The sequence below is a fragment of the Marmota marmota genome, unplaced genomic scaffold (genome assembly GCF_001458135.2).
Source record: "Marmota marmota marmota unplaced genomic scaffold, marMar, whole genome shotgun sequence".
Classification (NCBI taxonomy): Eukaryota; Metazoa; Chordata; class Mammalia; order Rodentia; family Sciuridae; genus Marmota; species Marmota marmota.
The window spans coordinates 8299473-8319408 of NW_025999943.1; positions in this window are offsets into that span (position 1 = coordinate 8299473).

A 19936-nucleotide genomic window follows, 5' to 3' on the forward strand; every position below is an offset into this window, starting at 1 on the left:
GGTGTTCTGGCTGAATCTAAAGCTTTAAATTTTCCAAAAAGTAAATGTAAAAAGAAAGTACAATAGAAAAATTACACTCTGAGTTGAGTAATATTAGATTACCTATTATTTTGCAGATCAGGACTGGCTGGACAAGCAAATAGGATACAATGCTAATAGAAGTTTTTTCAGGAGTTTGTTTTAGTTTTCTCACTCTTCTCAGTCAACATCAGTCACAGCAAGCACAATGATGCTGTACATTTCTATCACCAAGAACCAAAGTTCAGTTGATACAAACTGACCCAGCTTACTGGAAAACATTCTCTGTATGAATGTATTGATTCTGCTACAGTTTTCTAATTGCTATACTATTTCCAACTTGCTAATAAACTGATATACCTGATAATTTATTTTAGTATTATTATAATATTGCAATTTAGCAAATTTCATGATATTGAAGTGAATGGATGAGGATAACCAAAATGAGCCTCCTTGGAAGTTTCTAGAATGTACAATTTAACATCAGCAAGAGAAATGAAAACAAAATCTTGTTTTAATGATTCTATTCTATTCCTACACATTTTTTTCACTAAGAATATACTATTTGTTAATGCTTGTTTTTGTCTATTTTTAGAATAAAGGTGAAACATTCTATACAAGAACTACTTTTTATGGAGCAAGGGTTACATTTATTTCTTTTCCAGTATTCTTTGCCTGATGATTACATACTTCAATTACATTAACATTACTTCTCTTGGGAATTTTCCATTAACTGATCAGTCTGTTCATTAGGATATTTTCCCTAATATCATATTGAGCTGCAGCTCTCATTTTCTACTTTCCTCCCCACTATTAGTGCTAATTAGGTCCCCTTGAATCAGGGAGAAGAATGCTGTTCCATCTTGGCAATCATTCTTGAGTCTGTAGACATGATGTACAGCTTTATTTATTATGCATTGAATACTTATATATTGCCCTGAATAATTCTGTGTGAGATTGTAATTATGTCAACTTGCCCTTTCAAAGTTTTTAAATTGTCTGATCTTTTCAAAGATAAAATATTTTAAATTCATTATAATATGCAATATTAGAAGAAAACATGTTGGCTTCTGCACCAGTGACTTCTAATTGTATCCAGATACAAGGCAAGGGGAAGGGAGAGAGAGAGACTGGGAGGGAGAGGGGAGGGGAGGAAGGAAGGAAGAGAGTGTCAGAGGGAGAGAGAAAAGAAATGTGGTTTATCAAAAATGTGATGTGCAGAATTTCACACAAGGTACATTTATAAGGATGTAAACTATAAGATTGATTCAATTTCTGATTTAAAAATATAACTTTAAAAAGTAGTTCCGTTTTTATATTTAATGAGCTTAAAAGCTTGGTTACTCTTCTTTCCTTTTGTATTCCTTCTCTCATGTTCTGATAGTCTCTGAAAATGTATTTTGTTCAAAACATCTTAGGCACTCAATAAACACTAGTTAATCAACAAGAACAATGCTGGTGAATGATACAAAGTGCAGAAATACTTTCAAATAGGATTAAAATGTCTTACTTCCAAAAGATGCAATATGTGACACTGGGTTGACAAATAATTTAATTAGCTATGGGAGTCCATGCTTGAATTACTTCTTTTAGTAATTACTAAATTACAACTAGTCAATGGTATGGAAAAAATTAGTGAAGGAGACTTTTAAATGAAAAGAGGTGAAAGTAAGATTCTTGTTTGAATTCTGTTTTAAAACAGCTATAAAAGAGGCATTTGAGACACTGAGACAGTGTGATTATTGCTATAACCTGGATCTTGAATGTCCCCAAAGACCAATAGATTAAAGGATTGGTTTCCAGAGTGGTACAATTAGGAGATGGTGGAACTTTTAGAAAGAGACCTTCTAGGAGGTCCTTAGGTCATTGAGGATATGCCACCAAATGGGATTGTGAGACCCTAGTCCCTTCTTCTTTCTCTCTTTTGCTTCCTGACCATGAGGTGTGCAGTTTGCTCTGTCATTGCTCCCCACCATTGTCACTGGCATGCTCACCAGAAGCTCAATGTAATGTGTGCATCCAGTCTTGAGCTGGAAGCTCCAAAACTGTGAGCCACAATAAACCTTTTTAATTTATAAGTTAATTATCTTAGGTATTTTGTTACAGTGATGGAAAGCTGGCTAATGAAAGTATGGACTGGGTATTATAGGATTATCATAATTGTTGTCAATTTTTAAGGTATGATAATGGCACTATAGTTATGTAATAAAATTTCTGTAACTTCACTGATATACACTGAGTTAGTTATGAGTCTAATAGAATGCTGTCTGGAATTCCTGATATTGTTGGCTGCAATAGATAATGCATATGTGGAGATTCAGTACATTATTCTCTTCTTTGATGAATATTTAAAACTATTAAATAAAATGGTGTGGGGTTTTTTGTTTAATTATTTGTAGTACTGGGGATTGAACACAGGGCCTCATACATGCTAAGCAAGCACTCTGTCACCAAGCCACATATCTAATCTTTTAAAATTTTTTTATTTCAAGGCAGGGTCTTACTACATTGCTGAGGATGACCCAGAACTTGTACTCCTCCTGCCTCAATATCCCAAGTAACTGTAATTACAGGTGAGCACCATTGTGCCCAGGTAAAAAGGTTTTTCAAATAAAACAAAAGTAATCCATACTCAATATATTGAAATAAAAATAAAACAAAACACATGTAAGTTAAAATACAAAAGTCCTCCTTTACCATCACCCCCAAATCCTTCTCCCAGGAGGAAACCACTAGCAACAATTTGGTGTGCATGTCAGTATGGTCATTTCTATCTATTATATATATATTTAAATTTTTACCAAAATATTTCTAAAATTTTCTTTATAAAGGTTATATCTTGGGTATTTTTCATGTCAATAAATTTAGATCTGCCTTATTCTTAGTAACTGACACAGTATGTTCTGTTGTTTGGATATCTTCCAAGGATAATTTTATTTTTATAATCCCATATGGAAAAGTATTTAATCTGCTCCCAGTTTTTAGCTATTACAAGCAATATTACAGGGACATTTTTGTACATGCTTCCTTGCACATTTGTAATATGTAGCTTTGAAAGTAGAATTGAGAGGCACTCTAAGTTAATGAATAAGCATGGGGGCCCTACAGTCAAGGTCCTTGAGACCCAACCCCAGTGCAGCTATTATAGTCTTGAGTGACCTTGGGCATATCGTTTAACTTTGTCAGTTTCATCTTACTGAAAGTAAGATTGACAATTATATCTAGTTCACGACATTATTACAAAAATAAATAACATAATACATATAAAGTATTGAAAATGGCTCATGACACTCGGAATGAGGCTCACTAAATGTCAGTGATCCTTCAGTCATTACTGCTAATATAGATTTGGTTGATTTATATTCCTACCAATATTAAGAAAATCAATTCCTTTAATGTGGTGAAGGAAAATTTGTTTCACTTGCCATGTTGTTGTTTTTTTTCAGTACTAGAAATTGAACCCAAGGCCTCACACATGTTAGCCAATCAGTTTTCTTACTGTTTAATAATGTTGAACTCTTGTTTATAGATTTCATAGCCACTTGAACATTATTTCTGCAAAATATTAATTGCTCTGATGTCCATTTTCCCACTGCTACAGTTTGGATCTGAAATGTCTCCCAAAGATTCATGTTAGAGGCTTACTCCCCAGCCTGGCACCATTGGAGGTGGCGAAAACTGTAGGAGGCAGAGCCTAGAAAGGGGTCTTGGGTTATGAGGGGTGCACCCTTGAAGTGAATCGTGGGACCCTGGTCTCTGTGTCTTTCTTTTCCTCTTCCCAGTCATGAGGTAAGCAGTTTTCTTCTGCCAGACGCTGCTGCCATGATGTGCAAAGCATTGGACACAACGATGATGATGGACTGAATCTCTCAAATTATAAGTCAAAATAAACCTTTTCTCTTTATACATTGATTATCTTAAGTATTGGTTATAGTGACAGAAAGTCTATGTCCTAGGACTGAGAACACCAAAATATACCCGCTGGAATATAAAATTAGTGATGGCAGATTCCAGAAAGGGGAACAGCAACCTACAAATTCTGGTCAGACCTGAATTTCCAGAGATTCTGAAAAACTTAGTTTCAATCTGTCCTGTTTCAAGAGCAGTGTTAACAATAATCATATCTACTTCAAAACATTATAATGAGAATAAATAACATAATACATAGAAGGTATTCAAAGTGACTCAACACACAGAATGGGTGCTCAATAAATGTCAGTGATGATTCATTCATTGTTGCTAATATAAATTGGGTTGGTTTACATTCCCGCCTATAGTAAGATCGATTCTTTTAATAATGGTAGAGGAAATTGCAGAGGACCTCTACTTCCTGCTATATGTCCAACCAACGATCTCACCAAGAAGCTGGATGAAATTCTATTTTTAAAAATCAGTTATTCTAAGGCACTAGGGAACCACCTAGAGAGTAAAACTTAAAGGGCCATGAATGAAGACAGAAGAAAAGCACATAAATGTGAGTTCAACATCCTCCTTCACATTGCCCCTTGATAAATTTGCCAATTCTGAAACACCACAGGGGCTATTGGCCAAGTTTCGACTTTCAAGCTCAGTGCTTTCAGCAAGTTCACAGGGATAAGAAAATAAAAACCATCAAGATAAATAGCTTGGCTTTGACTTAGAACACAGAAAGTCTATGTCCTGGGACTGAGAACACCAGAATACACCAGATCTTACACGGACTGAAATTCCATCACAAATCAACTTAATCATTAAATAAATCAAATGATCTATCCTTACACTAACTGCCTAACAAAAGTAAATCCTCCCTAGAAAAAAATATATAATGTTCCAAATGTCAATAATTCTTTATATATAATATCTAGTATTCAATAAAAATTATTAATCATACAAGGAACAGAACCAAATTACCAAAAGTCAGATAAAAATGGAAGAGCAGAATATCAAATGATAGAGTTATCACTTATAGCAAAAAAAAAAAAGGAAACATTTTATCCAAATCAGAAATAACAATACTAAAAGCTGACTTCTCATCATAAATTATGAGAGAAGTCATTGTCAAGCCATATTTCTCAGAAAAAAATAGTCATCAAATATGAAGAAGCTGGCACAGTGGCACACACCTATAATTTTGCAACTGGGGAGGCTGAGGTGGGAGAATTGCAAGTTGAAGGCCAGCCTTGGCAACTCTGCAAAACTGTTAAAAAAGAAAAGAAAAGAAAAGAAAAGAAACAAAAAAGAGGGGCAGATCTGGGGAGGTATCTTTGTAGAGTATCACTGGGTTAAATCCCCAGCACCACTTCCACCCCCCAGAAAAAGTGAAAAAGTTTCACAATATAAAAATGATCTGGAGATTGATTCCACAACAACGTGGATGTACTTAATGCTGCAGAATTATGTACTTTAAAATTATTGACATGGTAAATTTTTTTAAACATTTTTTTGAGAGAGAGAGAGAGAGAGAGATTTTTTAATATTTATTTTTCAGTTTTCGGCAGACACAACATCTTTGTTGGTATGTGGTGCTGAGGATCGAACCCAGGCCGCACGCATGCCAGGCGAGCGTGCTACCGCTTGAGCCACAAACCCAGCCCAAGCATGGCAAATTTTATGTTGTGTATTTTACCACAATTTTTTTTCTTATTTTATTTATTTATTTCTATTTGTTCTAATTAGCTACACATGACAGTGGAATGCATTTCCGTTCATTGTACACAAATAGAGCACAGCTTTTTATTTCTCTGGTAGTACACGATGCAGAGTTGCACTATATGTGTAGTCATATTTGTGCCTAGGGTAATGATGTCAGTCTCATTCCACCATCTTTCCCTCCCATGTCCCTTTCCCTCCCTCTTCTCCCCTTTGCCCAATCAAAGTTCCTCTATTCTTCCCAGCCCCCCACCCCCACCCCAGTTAAGGATCAGCATTGGGGAGAACATTTGGCCTTTGGTTTGTCGGGATTGACTTACTTTGCTTAGCATGATATTCTATAACTCTATCCATTTACCTGCAAATGCCATAGTTTTATTCTCTTTTAAGGCTGAGTAATATTCCATTGTGTATATATACCACAGTTTCTTTATCCATTCATTTGTTGAAGGGCATCTAGGTTGGGTCCACGATTTAGCTGTTGTAAATTCAGCTGCTATAAACTTTGATGTGGCTGTGTCACTGTAATAGGCTGATTTTAAATCCTTTGGGTATAGACCAAGGAGTGGGATAGCTGGGTCAAATGGTGGTTCCATTCCAAGTTTTCTAAGGAATCTCTATACTGCTTTCCAGATTTGTTGCACCAATTTGCAATGCCACCAGCAATGTATGAGTGTGCCTTTTCCCCCCACATCCTCGCCAACACTTATTGTTGCTTGTATTCTTTTTTTAAATATTTATTTTTTAGTTATAGATGGAACAATATCTTTATTTTACTCTATGTGGTGCTGAGAATCGAACCCAGTGCCTCACGCCATGCCAGGCGTGCCCTCTACCTCTGAACCTCAACCCCAGCCCGTTGTTTGTTTTCTTAATAACTGCCATTCTGACTGGAGTGAGATGAAATCTTAGAGTAGTTTTGATTTTCATTTCTCTAATTATCAGTTAAGTTGAACATTTTTTCATATATTTGTTGTTCGACTGTATTTCTTCTTCTGTGAAGTGTCTGTTCATTTCCTTAGCCCATTTATTGATTGGGTTATTTATTCTTTTTTACCACAATTTTTTAAGTGAAAGAGACAGAAAAAAAATGTGGAAGAAAAAGTGACTTTTGTGTACACAAATTATAAATCTGTTTTAAAAATAGTGAATAAAAATAAATTTTAAAGCAAACAGAAACTTAGAGAATTCACTATTAGCAAAAGAGCCCAAAAAAGGAATATTTAAAGTAGTTCTTCTGACAGAAGGAAAGTAATGCAGGTAGAAATACAGAAATGCAAGACAGATCGAAAAGAAACAGAAGGAATAAGTATAAATAATTTTAACTGCAGAAAATAATAATACTCTTAAGGGAGAGGTACTAAAAATATGCATATTTACAAATATAAATAAATGCATTTATTTATACATCTTAACAAGCATCTTCATTTATACATATGAACATAGAAGGGCAAAAAGGCAGGAACAAGGGCTGGGGTTGTGGCTCAGTGGTAGAGCACTCATCTAGCATGCATAAGGCACTGGGTTCAATCCTCAGCATCACATAAATGTAAAATAAAGATACTGTGTCCACCTAAAACTAAAGAATAATTTTTTTTTTAAAAAAAGGCAAGAACACAGTACATGGAGGCAGACTGCCCTTATCTCCTACTACTGTTCAGGAAGTAATAGATGTATTAAGTTTCATAGACTCTATGAAGTCAAGAAAGTCTTTCATAATAGTGATGATAACCACTAGGAAATATACCAAGTAATTTATATTCAGTTATTAATAGAAGAGAGAATAAATTTCTAAAAATAATGCAACAATTTAAGCACCAAGAAAGGGAAGAAATTTAAACAACAGAAATGACAAATAGGAAAGAAAAAATAAGATGCTATTTAGGAACACAAATATATCAGCAATTTAGATAAAATTCTCCAATTACAAAAAGTCAGCCAGCACACATCTCTATTCCCAGGGGCTCTGAAGGCTGAAGCAGAAGTATCCTGAGTTCAAAGCCAGCCTCAGCAATTTAGCAAGTTCCTCAGCAACTTAGTGAGATCCTGTCTTTAAATAAAATATAAAAAAGGGCTGGGGATGTAGCTCAGTGGTAAAGTGCCCCTAGGATCCAATCCCTGTCAACAAACAAACAAACAAAAAAGCGTTAAAAAATAAAACTCTTCTTCTTACAAGAGACACACCTTAAACAAAAGGGCACAGAAACAACATATTAGAAAAATACAAGGCAAAAGCAAAAGAAAGTTGCTATAACTACATTAATTAATATCGGGGAAAAGGGGGACATTATTAGATATAGCAAATGTTTATAACAATTTAAATGTCAATCCACCAAGTTGATTTAATAACTATAAATTTGCATGCTTCTTATAATGTAGCCTTAAGATGCTTCAAACAAAAATTGACAGACTCCAAGAAAAAATGGGTCATCAGAATTAGATTAGAAGATTTTAATACATCTATTTCAGTAAAGATTGGGGGGGTGGAAACCATAGTATTTAGATCTTAACATGATTAATGAGCTACATTTAACTGCTGTATGTAATATTATAACATTTTTTTTTCAAGTGTGCAACATCCACTTGCCAAAACTGATGAAGTATTGTGTCATAAATCAAGTCTCAACAGATTTCAAAGCACTGCGAACATTAATCTTATAAAGATAGGGTAGAAATCAATAATGAAAAATAATTAGAAAAGGCCCAAATGCTTGAAAAAAAGCAGGATACTTAATAACCCAATGGGCAAAGATTCACTCACTATGAAATTTGGACTGATTTATGAAAGAAAACACAGTATGTCAAAAAGTTTGAGGTGCCTAGGGTGTGGCTCAGTGGTAAAGCGCTTGCCTCCCACATATGAGGCACTGGGTTCGATTCTCAGCACCACATAAAAGTAAATAAACAAAATAGATACTGCATCCATGTACAACTAGAAAATATTTTTTTAAAAGTTTGAGATGTAAATAAAACTACTCAGAGTGAAATTTAAAGCCTGAAATGCTGATATTAGGAAAACAAAAAGGGCCACAATCAAATGATCTAAGTAAGTATCCATCTCAGTAATGAGTTCAGATTTTTGGTTTTCAATATATTCTAGTGTTGTTTTGTTGTTTTTGGTTTTTGGTTGTTAATTTTTTTTTTTTGGTACCGCGAATTGAACTCAGGGGCACTCAATCACTGAGCCACATCCCCAGCCCTATTCTGTATTTTATTTAGAGACAGGGTCTCACGGAGTTGCTTAGCACCTAATTGAACTGCTTTTAAAATAATTTTTTTAAGACAATGGAACTCCATAAGATTCAGTCTTGGGTTCTACAAGTATTGAATGGATCTCAAAGTCTGTATATGTGTTTGACAAGAGAATAGCTCTCATTCCTCCTTAAAATGTTTTTACAATCTTGTGCATACCCTAATCTGGGAATGGGTTTTTTTTTTTCTTTCTATTTTATATATATTTGGAAGCCAGAATTGCCTTTTCAGAACCACTTTGTAGCAGAAGATACTCAAACATGCAGTGGTTCAGACTCATCCTTCCAGAAACAGGCGGACACTAGCCTCTGGATCAACAGAAAAAACCAGTTACTCTTCAGGCGTTCATCTCACCACACCCAGCCAGTAGGAAATACCTGTGCAGCATATGCATTATCACACTAGCCTAAAAACGTTTCTCCCCTCCTTTTGTAACATAATAATTGATTAGTGGTATGACTTTTAGATAATCTAAGCAAACAGTATTTCATCACAGCAATCTACCACAATTAACCCTACTACTATACCTTACTCATGAAATTAAATGTTGTTTTTAGAAAGCAAAGAATTCATTATCTTAGTTTTAGAGCCTAAAAATCAATGTATCCCCCCAAAAGTTTTCATGATGTACTTATGAATTTTCATTTGAAAAAGTATTTGAACTGTGGTATGTAGTATTAGTATTATTCCCCCAGTAAATGAAATTATGTGCGAGCATGAATTAGAAAGATTTAATGTGAAACATCAGATTAATATACTATCAATAGAATTCCCAACCACATGAAATGGTCAAGAATTTTGAAATGTTCTTTATTTTCTTTTACAACATTAATATGAGACTATATAATTTTATTAAATAAACATAGAAAACTACTCTTTCATTGAAATTATTAAATTCATTTCTAATATTCTCCTAATACAGAGTATTGAAAATAATACTCTTGAGAAACCAAGAGTTCAATGTGCCCCATTGAATTCAGGCAATGCATTTCCTTAAGCCTAAAAGGCCAAAGAAACCTCACCCTTCCCTGTACTTGGGTTTCTTTTCTTTTTATTTATTGTTTTATTTTTTGGGGGGTGTGGTGGGTATTAGGATTGAACTTAGGGGCACTCGACCACTGAGCCATATTCCCAGCCCTTTTTGTACTTTATTTAGAGATAGGGTCTCACTGAGTTCCTTAGTGCCTCACTTTTGCTGAGACTGGCTTTAAACTTGCAATCCTCCTGCCTCAGCCTCCTGAGCAGCCGGGATTACAGGCATGCACTACCAGGCCTGGAAGCTTTCTGTAGGAACAGATAGCTTCGACTGACAATAAAATCACCTCTCCTCTAGTTGGACAGGAAAACCAAAAAATAAAAACAAACACTGCTCTAACCATTTCTTATTGGACACCCCCAAAGCCCAAGTCAATTACCCACTGCCCTGTGACTGATTTTGCAAGGAAGATACTCCTTCTTCTTAAAAATATACAAAAGGGATTTTCTCCAGAAGTTTGCAACAGTCTCACAAGCAGGGAGATGACTGGAAAGGAAGAGCTTAGAGCTGATATTTAATCTGAGAAATTGGCAACTGCCAAGAGGAGTATCTGTGCTTTTTTTTTTTTAGCTGTAAGTGTGTACCAGGCACCACCCTTTGTTCGAAACTAATTAGCATCCTGCATCTCTCTCCACCCCAACCTATTTCCTCATTCTCTTCTCCCTCTCACAGGAACTCAAAGTAAGGCACCCTTCCCACAGGTACTGTTTTCACTAACCCTGATTCTGACCTCTTTCTGCCTGAATTCTCATTTTCTAAAATACCCTCGGAAATCATCAATAAATCTCCCTCCAAACAAAACCTCCCTTTTAGAATAATTTAAAACAAAAAAATGCTAGTTTGATCAAAATGTGTTGGATTATATGTGATTAAACATCTCTCAACTTGCAACTACAGCCCATGAATATGGATAGGGAAAAGGGCCCTAAATATTAGTTAGTGCATTGAGACTCTATGAAAAACAATCCTAAATAATAGTTTAGCATTTTTCTCATTTATTTGCCTTTTTTTTTCATTGAAGTGTCTCTAATACCATGGTAACTCATTCCCAGTGAAAAGGTATACTTCAGAAGGAAAATAAATACTTTTATTTCAAAATCTAGACAAGGAGTAACTCAAACAACAATATTTTATATTTGGATAACATCCTAGTGATACTTCATTTGCATAGATTGCCTGTAATTTAATCTTTCAAATAACCACATAGGTAGGCAAGACAAGCCTCATGACTTGCATTTGAGAACCAGAATCATACAAATCATGTGATCTGACACAGTACTCTAGTACTTTGACTATAAGCACATTTTGCCTTTTGAAGCATTCATAGCAACTCAAATTTGCCTAGCAACAATCCATCACCATAAATAATATCTAAGAGGTACTAAATTTTATTTCATTTTTTTTTCTTTATTTTTTTATTTAAATAAATGACAACGGAATGCCTTACAATACTTATTACGTCAGATAACCTAAAGGACATGTCTTCCCAAAGATTGTTGCAAAAGATTATTACAAGTGCATGGCCCAGAGTCTGCCATTTATTGGGCAGGCATGAGTCTGTATGCTTTTGTTAAGGGGAGGGCTTAAGGAAAGAGTCATCAAGAGTTTATTATACATATAGAGTACAACTTTTCATATCTCTGTTTGTATATAAAGTATGTTCACACCAATTCGTGTCCTCATACATGTACTTTGGATAATAATGTCCACCACATTCTACCATCCTTGCTAACCCCCGCCCTCTCCCTTCCCCTTCCATCCCTATCTAGAGTTCATCTATTCCTCCCATGCTCCCTCTCTCTACCCCACTATGTGTCAGTCACCTAATACCAGAGAAAACATTCAGCATTTTTTTTTTGGTGGGGGGAGGATTGGCTAACTTCACTTAGCATTATCTTCTCCAACACCATCCATTTACCTACAAATGCCATGATTTTATTCTCTTTTATTGCTGAGTAATATTCCATTGTGTATATATGCCACATTTTTTTTTTTATCCATTCACCTACTGAAGGGCATCTATGTTGGTTCCACAGTTTAGCTTTTGTGAATTGTGCTGCAATTTTTTTTCATTTCCTATAACATCTTTAAACTAGAAAGTAAGATGCTAAATATAAATTTGGCCCAAGGACCAGAGAACCTAAAGGACATAAACCAAATATGTTGCAAGAGATTGTTACAAGTGCATGGCCCAGAGTCTGCCATTTATTGGGCAGGCATGATGCTTTTGTTAAGGAGAGGGCTTAAGGAAAGAGTCATCAAGAGTTTATCAGAACATGCCAGTTCGTGACCCCCATTTCAAAGACTCAAATGGAAAGAGAGCCAGGATCTTAGCGTGAAGGTCTACATACAAGAAAGGTAATTTCTACTCTCCCTCTGCACTCCTTATCCCCAGTCACTGGCAATAACATTGATAGAGGAGCTGATCAACCATTTAGAAGGGCACTGAATGCAGCCAAAATGAATGGTCTGAAATAGCTGAGGAGTTTTCTCTATAAACTTTCATGTGATCGCATTGTGACCACTACATTTTATGACATATCCATTTTTATAAGTCTATTTATGAGTACAAAGAGGTAGCCACCACTGCTTTGCCTTGCCAGCTTGGACTGACTGCTGCTATTTTAACCCCACGGCCCCTGTAGAAAGAGCATGGCCAATGATTCCAAATTCCTGAGGGACCAATATCTGTTTCTACCAAGAAAATGGAATGATATATTTGGAAATTTGCAATTTGAGACATATCGACTTGTGGGGGTTTTGTTGTTTGTTTGTTTTGAGTAACCTGTTAGAGGACCCAAGTTCCATATCCCTACTCCTATTCCCAAGGGTGACTGGCTCCAGGAGTGAAAAACTATCCTGAAGAAAAGCCCAGACAACCAGACATCAACAACCAACATACCCCAAAAAGGAAAGTCTCAGGGCTCAGCCAACGGTCCCCAACAGGTGAAGAATATCACTTTTCCTTAAAGACTAATAGTGAAAAACAATATGAACAGCCACTGAAGGAGAGCAGCCCAAGAATTTAGCACTTCAACAACTCAAAGACTCACCTAAAAGTCACTTTTAGAGGAAGGGAAAAAATGCTATCTTTATGAAAAGTCATACCCTAGAGAAACAAGGATTCAAGGGTTACTTCCTGCTAACCTGTTTCAGGAACATAAGCTATCCTAACCTCAAATGCCTGCCCACTTCTTGGTCCTTCCATTCTTTCATGGCTGCTTTGAGCATGGTTTTAGCTTTTCTTAGGTAACATCAGATCAACCTGTTCATTCTTTAATATTTCTTACTTGCCTCAGGCTATTACTGCTTTTCAGATTCAACCTCTACCTCACCGTGATCATTCAGCAATGACCCACATTAGGGGTCTTGATACTCGGGAAAATCCTCAGGTAAAGAACTGTAAATACATTTGCCAAAAGTTTGCAAGCTGACGAATTATCCTGCCCTAGTTTATTGAATATTGGCAGAGGACATAAGATTCCTGGGTCAAAGAACTTTTTTCCAGAGACAAAGAACTTTATAAAGGACTTTATAACTCATAGCACAATCTAAGGAGGTCTCAAGGCTTTACTGAGCCTAAATGGTGACAATGAGACTGCCCTATACATACCTGATGAAGTAGTGTCATAGGGAAATAAGTTCAAATGTCCTTCAACTGAAACAAACATGACATATTGGGGAAGGAAAGGACAATTTGGCTGTTGCAAGAAGCAGCAAGGGAGACAATAGTACTGGATGGGTTTAGAATAGACTGGATGATATAGAAATATATACGCTTTACTAAGGAGTTTGAATTTTATTAGAGGTACAATACTACATCTTATAAACTGTCATTTTTTTTTAGCAAACAAGAGCTTATTATAGAGAAAACTATTCCTTAATATGGTTTACATACTGAGCTTCTACATAAGCAATCAGAAGGGAATTCACACAAGCCACATCTTCACACCTACTACATCTGGGCCCGTGGACCCCTCCTCGTCTGCTATTACTGTGGATGAACTGTCTTCCCTGAGACAACCCCTCCATATGTGCATTCATACCTATAATCTCTCTCTTAACAACATCCTTCTGACTATTCTTTCCTCTCTCTTCCTTATCTCAACTTTTACCTTTCTACAGGTTTGTACCCATCAACATTAAATATATAGTAATTTCCTTACACCTATACATAAAACCTCTCTTGGCCCCTACATGCCTCTCCAGATACCTTGCCATTTCTCTTTTAGATATTATAGCAAGACTTCTCAAAGTACTTTGTCTATAATTATTGCTTTAATTGCCCTCTTTCCACTCTTTCCTGAACTTTCTCCAATCAAGTTTCCACCCCTACTTCTCCCATAGAATGCCTCTTATTCAGGTTACTTGACCCATCTACAGCAATACTGTTGCTTATCCAGACCAACTTCTTTGCTCGTAAAACAGCTATGTGCTTTAGGGGACTGGGACCTCTCCTTCACAAAAGTTGGAAATCATGATTAGTCTCTTAACTAGATATTCATGCTACCACCACTACCCTTGTTGCCCCACTAGCTTAGGAAGGACTGATGTGAGTCATCAAATCTCAGGGAGCTTTTGCTCTTATAATAAAGTGAATATACTAGTGAGTCAAACTCTTTCCCTGATAATGAATTGTTAAACTGATTCCAATTTAGTATCAATCATTTATCAGACAGTGACAAATATTTTATTGAACATAGGGATTCTGCTTCCATCCACTTTGTTGATGGGGCAAAGTCCTTGGAATATTTTCATCCTTCTACCCTCATTCTACCACCCTCCCATGTAATTATAAATTGTTGCCTTTTAGCTCTCAAGTTCTCTCTTGACTTCTATCAACCACTCTCATAGGAGGTACTCAGTAATTATTTATTGAAGACAGGGAAGCTGACAAAAAAGAAAGGAGGCTTTCTGTATACTGCATTAAGATGTGAAAATATTTCACATGCAGAATGGGGTTGCATTCAGACTTTTGATGCTTCATATGGTGAATGAATTCATTTTCTCCAGGTGGTACATTAGGCAAATACTGTCATCTGTGTTTTATTATTATTATAAGCATCAGAAACCAATTCTGCATTAAGTAATACAGAGAAGAGGATTTACTGGATAAATGTTACAGCATTTCACAAAGTCAAGGGGAGAAACAATCAACCAAACCTCAGGGCAACAGGGACTATGGCAAGAATTTATAAGCCTCATTTCTGGGCATTTGTATAAATGCAACAGGTTTCCAATGCCCTTAAGTGCTTCTCTCTTACAAGTTTCAAAATTGTCAGAAAGAGTATGATTGGCCCCAATTAGATCAACTGTCAGCTTGCACCTAGATTGATCAGCTTTGGCCATTACACAGTGGAGACAAGGTTACTCTGTGTTTTGATCCATTCCCAGAAGAACAAAGAGGGACCCAAGATGACATCTTCTCTAGATAAGGACAAGGCAGACACTTATATTGCCCAGCAAATGTGCCAGAGCAAGGTGAGTGGAAGCTTCTGTTAACAAGTATTCTAACACAACTTTTATTTATATTTATTATTTTCTACATTTATAGTTATATATAATATACTACCTATAAACTTTAATTTACATTATGAAAATTTTCAAACACAGAAAATTATAGAGAAAAGGACAGTGGCCACAATGTACCCATCAACCAGCTTTAATAATTGTCAGCATTTTTTAATCCTTATTTTATTTTCTCTATACCCCAAAATTTGTTTCTAGAGTATGTTATAATAAATGCCAGATATCATATCTTTTAACCTTATAAATACTCCAGTATGTTAGATAAGTAACTTTAAAATTATAACTACAATATTGTTATCATACTAAGTAACAATAATTCCTTAATATTTGTGATCATTGGTATATATCCAGGTGCATAAGACTTGTTTTCTGTTACCAAAAAGCTTAGAATTTAGAAGGAATGATAAGACATTTATTTAAATAACTACAAGAAACAAAACACATAAAGAAAGCAGAGATGAAGTGCCATGGGATAATGAGAGGAGACACTCAAACATACTCTGATAGAACAGATGGGTGCATGGATTTTATATAATTGTGCAGACACGTTATTAAGCTATCTCTAAAGCTCTATAGACCAATCTCCCCCATTCATTCAATTACCTTCTGTTTTCAGAGAATCCTATTATGATAGCTTCCAGCTACGATGATACATTTTCTCGTTAATCCAATCTAAACTGACTCTAAGAGAAAAACTAGAAAATTTCCAAGACATATTCTCAGTATGCCTCAAAAAGTGTATACTTTCCACTAATATTTAGAGAATACTTTAAAAGAGAACTGTATAATTATTGCCAAATTATCCTTATTGTCAATTTAGATATTTCTCTTATTTGAAGGGGCATGAGTATAAAAATCCTATATCTTAACAAAAAATCTCCAATGGATAAATTCCCTAACTGAAAAAGAACCTTTTCAAATACCATAAAAGCAGTAATATTTTAAGATTATCTTCTTATTCTATAAAACAAGAATTACCTAGAGATCATACATTCCTGACACTTCTAATAGTACAGGAATCTTTTTTATTACTTCATCACTTTGGAAAATGTGCAGTCAGTGTAACTATCATTTGATAGTCACATAGTTAATTCACACTCATTTACATAAAGACTAAGATAGTTCAAAAAGTTCCTGAGCAAGTTTTAGCTTGTATGAGAGCGCTGAGTCAATTAAGCTCTTTGTGTTAGAATGAATAGGGCTGGTTAATAACAGATCATCAACTCATTGGGCAGAAAACTTCGTTGTTACATAAACAAGCTTATAGAAGTATAGTGCTGACTAAGACATTTGGTTTGGTTCATAGATCACTGATAGTCATAATTTAAAATTATATGTAGTTTCCTCAGGCAATCTCAGAAGTTTGTACGTCTATTTTTTTTTTCTGAGAAGTAAACATTCACATTAAATTGGAGTACATTTTTGCTCTACAATAACAAAAATAAAATACAAATTATTCTTTCCAGGGTCATGGCCACCTCCAGTGTTATTCAGAATCCCAGATGGATAGAGATGAGTAAAGAGAGAGTTTAAGGGAGAAACCCATATGGGCAAAGGTAAGGAAATCAACACTTGTTGGTAAAACAGCCCAAGGCCAAAATAATTGGGAGTCATCACCATCTCTAAATCTGAAGGTGGATGTTGTGCAGTCACCTGGAAACTGAAGAGGGTTATACCTGTGGGTATAGGAAAAGAATGATCAGAAGGATCCATGGATGTAGTCATGAGTTGCTGCAAAGAGGGAGCACCACTTCTGCCACTCATATTTCCTTCCACTTCCTCCTTTTGGCAGAACTCAAGTGAAAGCCAGAGCGGAAGGGGGTGAGTTGATACACAGCCCACAAAGGTTAGCCAGAGCAAGCAAGGGAGAGATGAATGGAGAGTGAGTCTGTAAAGCCAATGGGAACTCTCCAACATGTATGCTTCTACCATTGTAATTCAAGTTTGACCAAATTACTTATGTTTCAGCAGTTTCTCTTATTCCCATGGTGGCTGAACCAAAAAGAAGCAATCTAACAGATTGTAGGACTCAATTAAGTTCTCATAGAAAGACATGAATTCTGCCCCCAAGATGTTTATATTAGTTGGAAGCTATGATAAATACATATGGAATAAATATGAGAGAATACACAACAAGTTATAGAATATAGAGAGGGTTGAAAATTTGGCCTCAGGCAGGACTAAGTATTGCCTCTAAAGCATTTTTTAGAAGGTCTTGGGTGTAAGTGGAGGTTTCTGCAAATGTTAAAGAGAATACAGGAAAAGGAAATGGAAGAGTAAAGATGTTATTTGAGAGTAACAGTAAACTAACATCCTTAGAAATATTCTGGTAGTACCCTGAAACTTTGCCCAGCCCAGGTGGCTAAGTAACCTCTTCCAGAAATGAATAGGAAGTTAAGGAAGGAGAAATTGCTTATTCTTTTCACTCTTTTCACACAGTCATTTCCAAGAGGAGCAAAGAATTACAGTCATCATAAAAGCCATTTTCAACATTGTAAGGCAATCACATCAAAGCCTAACCCAACATCAGTTGGTAGAGGCTAGTCTACCACCCTGAAATGGTTAAGATACTTCCCCATCATGCAAATGTCTATTAATTCTTCAGGACTCCACTTTTAAACATGAGACCTATATTACTGAGTATTCTAGGCAAATCCAGACCCTCCTCTGAACTTTAATCTCCAAAAGGATTTAAAAGGGTTATTTCAAAATTATACCCTGGTTCACATAATTATGTTTGAAGAAGTTACATGATTATCTTCTTTTATTTCTTTATTTCAATGTAAAAATTTCATAAATGATACACACAAATAACTTTGTTCAGGTTCAAAAGTGTGACCCAGAGAGATCTTTTCAGGGCAAATTCTCTAAAAGAGGAGACCAAAAACTTACAATTATTATTGTACCTTCTGTGACAATAACTCTAAATATGAACGTATAAAAACTTTTAAGCTAATGGAAAAAACTCCTCTTCTCCTGCTGAGAGCCACGGCAGAGTCTGTATGGCCCCTGGCATTTTGCCAACAGTATTGGTTGACAGGCGAGGCATTACTATCTGCCTCAGCCGCTACTTTTGAATTCTTGCGCTACTTTGGAGTTCTCATGGGGATTCCCGGGGATTCCCATTGGTTGGGGAAGTGCAGGAGGAGGGATTTTCCGGGAGAGATTTTTTCCGGCTGGGGGTTCCTGGACAAGCCGCGTGGCGTTCAGGAGGATTCCCCGGGAGCGTGTGTGAAGTGTTTTCTTGCAGTTCAAAAATAAAGTTTGTTCCTGCTTCAGTGGCTCGTGATTTGTGCCCAGCCAGACTGCGGCAATTGGTGGCCCATACGGGGAACATCTGAAGCTTGCGGGTAAGTGAAATTGCTCGCCCCTAAGGGAAGGCGAGAGAATGGGTGACCATTTTAAAAAACAATGTGTTCTTGTTTTGATTTGTTTTGTTTTTGTTTCAAGCTGCCTATCCCTAGAACTTTCTCAGGCAGACTGGGAAAAATGGTTGGCTCAAGGTTTGAGGTTGTTCACCCCTGAGGAAGAGATAGAAATAGACCCCAAATGCACATGTCAAGAAAATAGGAAAATTGATACAATGATTTTTTGTTCCGTTTTTGTTTCATTCTGTTTCAGTTTTGTTTTGTGTTATCTTATTGGGTTGCGTTATCTTTATAACAGATTAGAAATTAGTAAAAAACAAACTGAAAGACTGTTAAGTAAATTGTTAGAGGTTCAGACCATGGAGAAAGACATTTTAGATCAAGCAAAAGAGAAGGTCTCTCGAGCTAGTCAGACAGAGGAAGAAAATTTAAAGGAAGAAAGCTTACAGGAGAAACAGCTATTAGGGAAAAAGCTACAACAGGAGGCTGCTACTAACACCATTCTATAACCAGAGGGCGTAATTCAACCAACAGCTCCACCTATGGAGATAGCTGAGTGGCCCTCAGCTCCTGTAGTTGATAGATGGGATCCTGAGACAGGACCTCAAAGATTAGCATGCCCTGTACTTGAGCAGGCAGGAGGGCAACGAATTCACCGTGCTTTAGATTTCAAAACAGTGAAGCAGTTAAAGGAGGCTCTAACAACCTATGGTCCTCAAGCACCCTTCACTGTAAATATGGTCGAATCCATTACCAACTTGGACATGACGCCTGCAGATTGGGCTAGTACGTGTAAATCTGTGCTAAATGGAGGACAATATTTGTTATGGAAGGTTGCCAATGAGGAATTTTGCACGGAGACAGCTAGGCGAAATGCAGCAGCCGGTTACCCGCAAAGAAATCTAGATATGTTGTTAGGAAAAGGACCTTATGAGGGTCAATGGCAACAAATTGAATATGATCCTGGCGTATACGCACAAGTTGCTGTAGATGCGGTTAGGGCATGGAAAACTCTACAGGGGCATGGAGATTTACAAGGACAATTATCTAAGGTAATACAAGGAACTAATGAACCTTATGCTGAATTTGTAGATAGGCTTATTCA